Source organism: Choloepus didactylus, chromosome 8 (genome assembly GCF_015220235.1).
Source record: "Choloepus didactylus isolate mChoDid1 chromosome 8, mChoDid1.pri, whole genome shotgun sequence".
Lineage (NCBI taxonomy): Eukaryota > Metazoa > Chordata > Mammalia > Pilosa > Megalonychidae > Choloepus > Choloepus didactylus.
In genome coordinates, this window is record NC_051314.1 from 79,651,939 (window position 1) to 79,661,752 (window position 9,814).

General features: G+C 33.9%; 1 pseudogene; it reads left to right on the forward strand.

Moving 5' to 3' along the window:
• Positions 1 to 246: 246 nt before the first annotated feature.
• LOC119543466 lies at positions 247 to 949 on the forward strand (annotated as a pseudogene).
• Positions 950 to 9,814: the final 8,865 nt, after the last annotated feature.

Here is a 9,814-nt window from a genome sequence, read left to right on the forward strand (position 1 = left end):
CCTAATGCTGTTTACACAACACTGTTGCTTTCTAGATGTTTTGGGATTAAGGGAAAAGGACCCCACTTCATCATCAACATGGTTATGAAAGATATCAACTGGAAATGTCTCCCCTCAGAATCAACAAATTAGAGGACAAATCCCACTTGATTAGAACTCTAGAGGAAGAGAAATACTGGAGAAGGACACCACAGAACAAGCTAAAATCAAGGATCAAAATGTACACCTGGAGAAACATAAATATAGATGGAAGAATGTCAGAATAATGTATTGCTGGTTGGAGCTGAGATCCTCACTGAATCAAATGATCAGCTACCATTATCAATTGTGCAAGCAAAAGGTTTGACTGCTGAACTCAGTCAGTGGCAGAAAAAAACTCCTGAAATAATTCCACTGAGTCAAGATTTTCAGGTTTCATGAGGAAAAGAAGAGTACCAAATATTGACACATGATCTTGAAATGGTACCATCTACTCTTCAGTCAAAGAATGAAAAATTAAAGGAAGACTTGAAAGGGAGCAACACTGGCTAGAGAACAAAAACAGATACTGGAATCTCTTAATGTACTGCACAAGGAACTAAAAAATGAAGTTGAACCATTTTCTGAATCAAGAATTTAATGGACTGAAAACTAAAATTCTTAGTATAAGAGAATATAAGAAGAAATGCTTAATTACCTTGGGTTAGTATCTAAAAGACCATTTTCCTCTGCCTGATGAAAGTGCTAAAAAGAAAAAGAAAAACATTCAAGAACCAACAGCACAGCTGATAACACTTATGAAATTTTACAGATTCTTATAAATAGAATATTTGATGTTTTGCATGATTCATATGTCAAAATGATTGATTCCTTTTTGCCACCTTACATTGAAAGGCTGCTGCATAATGGAATTGCCTTGAGACATCCAGAAGGTCCAACCCAAATAAAATTAGAAGCTTTTTATCAGTAAAAGAATGTCTTCTTTTTCACATGGTAATTTTCATTTAAGAATAATGGAAATAATGAAGATTACTTAGATAAAGAACATTATTGGCAAATCAAAGCACAAATTCCATCTTCCTTTTATCCTTAAATCTTACATGCTACCATCCATCTATTCATTTTTAAATTGTCATTTCTTATTCAGTCACTATATCAGTATTTTAAACTGCATGGACAAGAAAGCATGTGAAAAAGTATTCTAGACTTAACCACTACAAAATATTTGATGCATTTTATCTCATGCAGTATTCTTCAGAATATCCTTTTAAAATTTGATATTTCTAATGCAATACTTTCATTTTAAATTTTATGATAGATTTTTAATGTATTTTTTGTTCCATTTGGTGCTTAACTCTTTTGTATTTAGGAATTTTAATGGAAAACCTTTAATTTGCAAATGGTTTTAAGACTGAAGTGGTATCTGATATAGATGGCACATAATTTAAAAATATCTAGCAAATCTGTTTCAGTTGTATTGTCTTAGTTCTAGATTTGTTTTATTTGGAAGGTAAAAAACTAATGAATAGAGGGGAAGGGCAAGATGGCAGCATAGAGAGGTATGGAATTTAGTTAGTCCTCTAGAGCAACTAATAAATAGCCAGAAACAACTAGTAAATAGTCGGGAACAACTTTTGGGGGACAATGTGACTGTTCACACATTGTACACCAGCCTGGAATAGGTGGAACAGCTGAGATTGCAACATAAATACTGTAAGTAAAAACTGCAGAACCAGAGTGCCTCCCCCACCAGCATGGCAGGCTAAACTGCAAAACTTTGCTGTGGGAAAATAAGCAGGCCCTTCCAGGAGCAAGTGAATATAGCTCAACCAAGCATCAATTGTGGTTTTACTTAACAACTGTGGACTGCTGAACAAGCTACAAGCACAGATGAACCTGTAATAAGCATGAAAGTTCCCTGAGGTCACTCCCGGTGGAAAGGAGGTGGGGCTGACAGAAAAATACAGAGGCTTTTGGAGATGACTGAGCTTAGGGTGCTCAAGAATGGCTGTGTCCTGGGAAAGGGGATACAGAGAAAAGGGTACTATCTCTGTCTGACAGGCATGACTGGGGGGTGGGGCAGGGACTGGCTCTGAAAAGGGGCTTTCTCTCTTTCTCTTTTTATTCTCTCTCAATCTGAGTGGCTCAGTGGAGAGAGCCTCAGGCAATTTTAGTTCTCCATATGGACCCAGGCAAGGGTGGAGTTGAAAGAATCAGAGGTACAAAGGAGTCATTCAAGTGGAGAAGATAACTCCCTATAGAGTGTATCTTCCCTAAGAAGAAAGGGGTGGGTCCCAGCTCAAGTGGCTGCCCTCCCTTCAGAACTCAGACCCCAGGGCCTGGGAGAAAACAAACAATCAAACCAGAAACAAAATAAGCTTGGCTTCTAACACCATTGGTCTCTGGCCAGGACAGAGTCTGCTGAGAATTAAAGGGACCACAACTTTTTACAACAGTGGGGAGGGATGGGCTGAGAGTTGCCACCTGCTGGGCAGGATAGGAAAAGCACAGGGTCTAGATGCCTCACAGGGAAGTCTGTCAATCTTCCAGGACTCACCCTCAGGGAAACCTGATGCTGAATACAGCCTCCTCCTGAGACTTAAGCCTGCTCTGGTCTGGGAAAATCTGACTGGTGTAATCAAGGAAACCAGATGCCTAGACAACAGTAAACTACAAATCACACTAGGAAAAATGAAGATATGGCCTAGTCAAAGGAGCAAACATGCTTCAACTGAGATACAGGAATTGAAACAACTAATTAAAGATCTTCAAATAAATATGCTAAATCAATTCAAAAAGCAATTCAATGAGTTGAGGGAAGATATGGCAAAAGAGATTAAGGGCATAAAGAAAACATTGGCTGAACACAAGGAAAAACTTGAAAGTTTCAAAAAATAAGTGGTAGAACCTGTGGAAATAAAAAGCACAACACAGAGATTAAAAACAAAATTGAGACATACAACAGCAGATCTCTAGAGGCAGAAGAAAACATTCATGAAATGGAGAACAGGACATCTGAAATGTTACACACAAAAGAACAGATATGGAAAAGAATGGAAAAATATGAGCAGCATCTCAGAGAATAGAATGACAACATGAAGCACATCAATGTGCACGTCTTGGGTGTCCCAAAAGGAGAAGAGAAGGGAAAGGGGCAGAAGCAATAATGGAGGAACTAATCACTGAAAATTTCCCATCTTTTATGAAAGTCATAAAATTAAAGATCCAAGAAGCTCAGCATACCCCAAACAGAATAGATCTAAATAGACTTACATCAAGAGAATTAATAATCAGATTATCAAACATCAAAGACAAAGAGAGAATCCTGAAAGCAGCAAGAGAGAAGCAATCCATCAAATACAAGGGAAGCTCAATAAGACTATGTGTGGCATTCTCTGTATGAACCATAGAGGCAAGAAGGAAGTGGTGTGATACATTTAAGATACTGAAAGAGAAAAACCACCAACCAATAATTTTATACCTGGCAAAACTCTCCTTCAAATAAGAGGAAGAGTTTAAAATATTCTCAAACAATGAGAGAGTGTGTGAGCAAGATACCTGCTCTACAGGAAATACTAAAGGGGGTGCTACAGACAGACAGGAAAAGAAAGGAGTGAGAGGTTTGGAGCACAACTTTGGGTGATGGTAGCACAATAATGTAAGCACATGGAACAAAGTTGACTGTGAGTGTGGTTGAAAGAGGAAGGCTAGGGGCATGTGGGACACCAGAAGGAAAGAGAGAAGATAAAGATTGGGACTATATAATTTAGTGAAACCTAGAGCAGTCAATGATTGTGATAAAATGCACAAATATATTTTTACATGTGGGAGAACAAATGAATGTCAACTTTGCAAGGGGTTAAAAATGGGGTAGTATCGGGGAAAAATACAATCAATGCAAACTAGAGTCTATTGTTAGCAGAAACATTGTATTATGCTTCCTTTAATGTAACAAAGGCAACATACCAAAGCTAAATGCCTATAAGAGGTGATATAAGGGAAGGGCATAGGATTCATGGCATTGGTGTTGTTGCCTGACTTTTTTATTGTATATAATTTTAATTTTACCTTTTCTTTTGTTGCTTTTCAACTGTCATTTTTTTCTTTCTTTTTCTTCTCTCTTTCTACTTTTTTTGACTCTTCCTCTTTCTTTGTGGAAGAAATGGAAATGTCCTTATATAGATAGCGGTGGTGATGGTGAATGCATAACTACATGATTATACAGGAAAGCATTGTTTGTTTACTTAGGATGGAATGTACAGTGCATGAATAAAACTGTCTTAGAAAATAAAACAGTTTGAAGGATGAACCTTGAAGACATTACCTTGAGTGAAATAAGTCAGACACAAAAGGGCAAATATGGTATGATCTCACTTATAGGAACTAATTATAATATGTAAACTTATAGACATGAACTATAGGTTACCAAGATTTAGAATGAGGGTAAAGAATGGGAAGGGGTTGCTTAATACATGTAGAATGCTTAACTATGTTGAATTTAAGCATTTGGAAATGGACAGAGGTAATGGTAGCATGTTATTGTGAGAATAACAGTGCTGAATGGTGTGTGAGTGTGGTAGAAAGGGGAAATTTAGAGTCATGTGTGTCACCAGAAGAAAAGTTGGAGGTTAAAATATGGGAATGCATAACACAGTGAATCTTGTGGTGGACAATGTCTGTGATTAATTATACAAATATTAGAAATTTATTTCAGGAACTAGAACAAATGTATGACACTATTACTAGAAGTTAATAATAGTGGGGTATATGGGGGAAAATGTGCCTGATGCAAACTATGTACTACAGTTAGTAATACTTTAATATTCTTTCATCAACAGTAACAAATGTACTATACCAATAGTATGAGTCAATAATGGAGGGGGGGCTAGGGGTATGGGAGGATTGAGTTTTCTTTTTTCTTTTTATTTCTTTCCTAAAATAATGAAAACAATTTAATTTTGATGATGAATTCAGAACTTTATAATGGTACTGTGAAAAACTGATTGTACATTTGATGATTGTATGGTATGTGAATAATCTCAGTAAAATTGAATTTAAAAACTAATGGATAAATATTTGAAACTGTTGAACTGCAATCCAGTATCCTTGATTCTTGAAGATGATGGTATAACTATATAGCTTATATGGTGTGACCACATGAATGTGAAAAACTTATGGCTCTCAGTCCCTTTACCCAGTGTATGGACAAATGAGTAGAAAAATGGGGACACAGTAATTGAATAATAGGGGGAGAAGTGTTATGGGATGCTTTGAGTGTTCTTTTTTTACTTTTATTTATTTATTTGTGTTTATTATTTTTTTTTGAGTAGAAAAAATGTTCAAAAATTGAATTAAAAAACTAATGGATAAAGTTAGAATAAGATATTTTAATGTATATTATATAACAAGTAATATTATATATCAAACCTCTCTTGATTGTGCTAATTATTACTAATGAAGTTTGTGCCCATAATTTTTCGCTAATTTTCTGTAAATAAAATTCATCTAAAAATTTCTGAAAAAAAAAAAAATAACCCAGGACCAGATGGCTTCTCAAGTGAATTTGACCAAACAATTCCAAGAATAAATATAGTCTCTGCTCCAATTCTTCCAAAAAGTTGAAAAGGGGCAAGGAAAACCTACCTAACTCAGTCCATGAGGACAACATCATCCTATACCAAAGCCAGATAAAGATACTATTAGAAAAGAAAATTGCAGACCAGTTTCTCTTGTGACTATAAATTCAAAATCCTTGACAAAATACTTGCAAACCAAATCCAGCAGCACGCTGAAAGAATTATACACATGATCAGGTGGGCTCTATCCCAGGTATGCAACAGTAGTTCAACACAGGAAAATCAATTAATGTAATACACCACATAAACAAACTGAAAAGGAAAATCCATATGATCAATTCAATTGAGAGAGAAAAGACATGACATGACAAAACACAACATCCTTTCTTGATAAAAACAATTGGAAAATTAGGTTAGAAGGAAATATGATAAAGGGCATACATGAAAAACATACAGCTAACATTGTATTTAATGCTGAAAGACTAAAAGCTTTCCAAATAAGATCTGGAGCAAGAGAAGGATGCTCAGCTCTCAGAATTGTCAATATTATGCTAGAAGTTCTAGTCAGAGCAGTTATGCAAGAAAAAGAAATAAAAGGCATCCAAATTGGAAAGGAAGATATAAAACTTTCACTATTTGCAGATGACATGATCCAATAAAGAGAAAGTCCCGAAAAATCTACAACAAAGCCACTAGAGCTGATAAAGTATTTCAGCAAAGTGTGGTGTTCAAGATCACTATGCAAAAATTAGTAGTTTCTACACACTAGTAAAGAGAATTCTGAGGAGGAAACCTAGGAAAAAAATCCTTTTACAATAGCAACTAAAAGAATCAAATATCTAGGAATAAATTTGACCAAGGACATAAAGAAATCTACAAAACTTTGCTACAAGAAATTAAAGATGAATCTAGATAAATGGAAGGACATTCCATGCTTATGGATAGGAAAACTAAATATTAAGATGTCAATTCTACCCAAGATGATTTGCAGATTCAACACAATCCCAGTTAAATGAAAGTAACCTACTTCGCAGAAATGGAAATGACAATTATCACATTTGTAAGATGTTTAAGAGGACCTGAATAGTTAAAGCCATCTGAAAAAGAATGAAGTTGGAGGATTACTTATTACAAAGCTAAAATGGCTAAAACAGCCTGATTCCAGCACAGGGATGGACATATATATAGATCAATGGAATTGAGCTGAGAGTTCAGAAATAGACACATGCATGACCAATTGATTTTTGAAAAGGCTGCCAATTCCAGTCAATTGAGAAAGAATAGTCTCTTCAACAAATAGTGCCAGGAGAACTGAATATCCATATGCAAAAGAATGAAGCAGGACCCCTATTTCACTCTTTATACAAAAAAAAAAAAAAAAAAAAAAATCAAAATGGATCAAAGATCTAAATATAAGAACCAGGTTTATAAAACTCCTAGAAGAATATTTAGGGAAAGATATTCACGATCTCATGTTAAGGAACAGTGTCTTACACTTTAAACCCAAAGGACCAGCAATTAAAAAAGAAAAGGTAAATGGGACCTCTTCAAAATTAAAACCTTCTGTTGTTTTAATGATGGTTTTAATCCATCAAAGGATTTCATCACAAAATTTAAGAGACAACCTACTCAAAGAGAGAATATATGTGGAAACCAGATGTTTCACTTGAGTTTAATATCCTGAGTATATAAAGAAATCTTATGACTCAACAAAAAAAATCAAACAACCAAATTTAAAAATGGGCAGATGCTTGAATAGACATTTCTCCATGGAGGATTTAAAATAGCAAAAAAGCACATGAAAAAGTGCTCAAATCATTAGCTATTAGAGAAATGCAAAATGAAACACAAGATACCATTTCACACACACTAGAATGCTTACTATTAAAATAATAGATGCTTACAACTATTGGAGAGGATGTGGAGAAGTACGAACATTCACTCATTGCTGGTAGGAATGTGAAATGGTGCAACCACTGTGGAAGACAATTTGGCAATTTCTAAGGGATCTAAGTGTAGAATTACCATATGTCCTATCATTCCTGCTAAGTATAGAACTAACATATGACCCAGCAATTGTTTCAAAACAATTGAAAGCAGGAACTCAGAGAGATTTTTTTTTGCACACGATGTTAATAGCGGCATTAGTCACAATAGCCAAAAGAGGGAAGGAGCCCATGTGTCCATCAACTGAAGAATGTATAAATAAAATGTGGTATATACATACAAGGCAATATGAATTTAAAAGGAATGAAGTTTTGGTACATGTGACAACATGGATGAACCTTGAAGACATTATAGTGAATGAAATAAGTCAAAAACAAAATGACAAATATTATATGATCACACAGAAATGAAATAATTAGAATAAGAAAACTCATAGAGTTAGAATCTAGAATATAAGTTACCAGGGGCTGGGTTGGGTATAGGCAATGTGGGGCTAACATTTAATTTGTACAGAATTTCTATTTGGGTTGATTGTAAAGTTTTGGAAATGGTTGGTGGTGATGTTAGCACAACACTGAAAGTGTAATAAACAGCACAGAATTACATATGAGAGTGTAAAAAGGGGAAATTTCAGGTCAGAAATATGGTGCCAGAATAAAAATTAAAAGATAAAACATAGGACAGTACAAAACAGTGCTCCCCATTGTAAACAACAGACTACAGGTAATAATACATTAATAAAAATTTTCTTTCATGAATTATGACAAATACACCACACTAATTTAAGGTGTTAAACATAGGGTGGTATACTGGGAAAAAATTCACCCTAATATAAAATATAAAATATAGTTAATTGCACAACTATAATATTCTTTCATCAATTATAGCCAAGGTACCACACCAATGCAAAGTGTTAATAATAAGGTAGTAGGATATATGCAAACTCTGCATTTTTTACGTGATTTTTCTATAAACCTACAATTTCTCTAATTGAAAAAATTAAATAAAAAAAGATATCAGGATTTCCTATTGGACTAATGAAAACCAAGTTTCCTGAGATTAAATTTTGACTATTCTTTTTGACTATATGTCTTTTGGAATTGTCCTAACTTCTTTGGACTCTCTTTTGACCCTAATCATAATGCCTATTATAACTTTCATGTCACACTGTTGTTTCCAGAATTAAATTAGTTTAGTAATGTATGGAATTTATTCAGTATTCAACAAAATGTATTTCTTATTCAAATATCACAATTTTACATCCTATTTCACAAGGCAGAAATGCAGAAGCATTTCAGTGTAAAGCATTTGAGCATTTCAGGAGGAATTTCTTCAAGAACAAAACTGTACACATATTTAAGACATTGTGTTAGTGTTAGATTAACTTTAAAAAAACAAACCAAAACAAAAGCAAAAACATTTATCTACCTGGGGTTTCAGAAGGAAGAGGTCAATGACCACAGTTTCTATATATATGAATGTGAGGCCATATCACAAAGCACAAGTGACATACCATGGAGAACAAATGATCAAAGTTAAATTCTGCCTCCAATGGCAAGGAACAGGGCAATTCCTCATGCTCACATGCTAGACCCTTATTTAGAGCTACAGAGCATACTTTAGGGTAAATAACTTATAGATGACAGACATTTACAAACACATGAAGAAACCATTTCTGAAAATTTCAATAAATTAATGATTTTATTAAATAAATTAATGATAAATTAATGATTTTATTTGAGCAGTATATTTTTAGCATAGTTATTATGATTGGCAAACAACAGAACCAAACCTACACGGAATATTCATAAGAACCATTTTCTTCATTTTCTGAAATATTTTATGGTTTTATTTTCATTTTCTCTGCTCTTAAAATTTCTGAATTTAGATAATATTCTAGGATTATTAGGTCCACCTCACAAATAGGAAAAAATTCATACTTAAATGATCAAAGGAAAAACATACTCATCTATTTAAATAACCACTTCATCCTGAAATCAGAGTATAAATAAATATTTTTCATGATCTATTTCATTCTACATATGGCAAAGAAACCTGTACAAATGTCCAGGCAATTTTTATTAAGTATATTTTCATTTGCTGGCTGTATTTTCTTCTGCTACTTTAAACAGTATTTTTCAAACTTTTCTCTTTTCAAACCAAGTTTCAGTTAAAAGTAAGAAAGAAAAAATGGAAAACAATATTGTAGACTAATACACACACACTTCTAAAACAAGAATTTCATGAAATACTATGAATTTATATGAATACCTGCTCTGTTATATTATACTTTGTAAAATTCTGTTCATGAC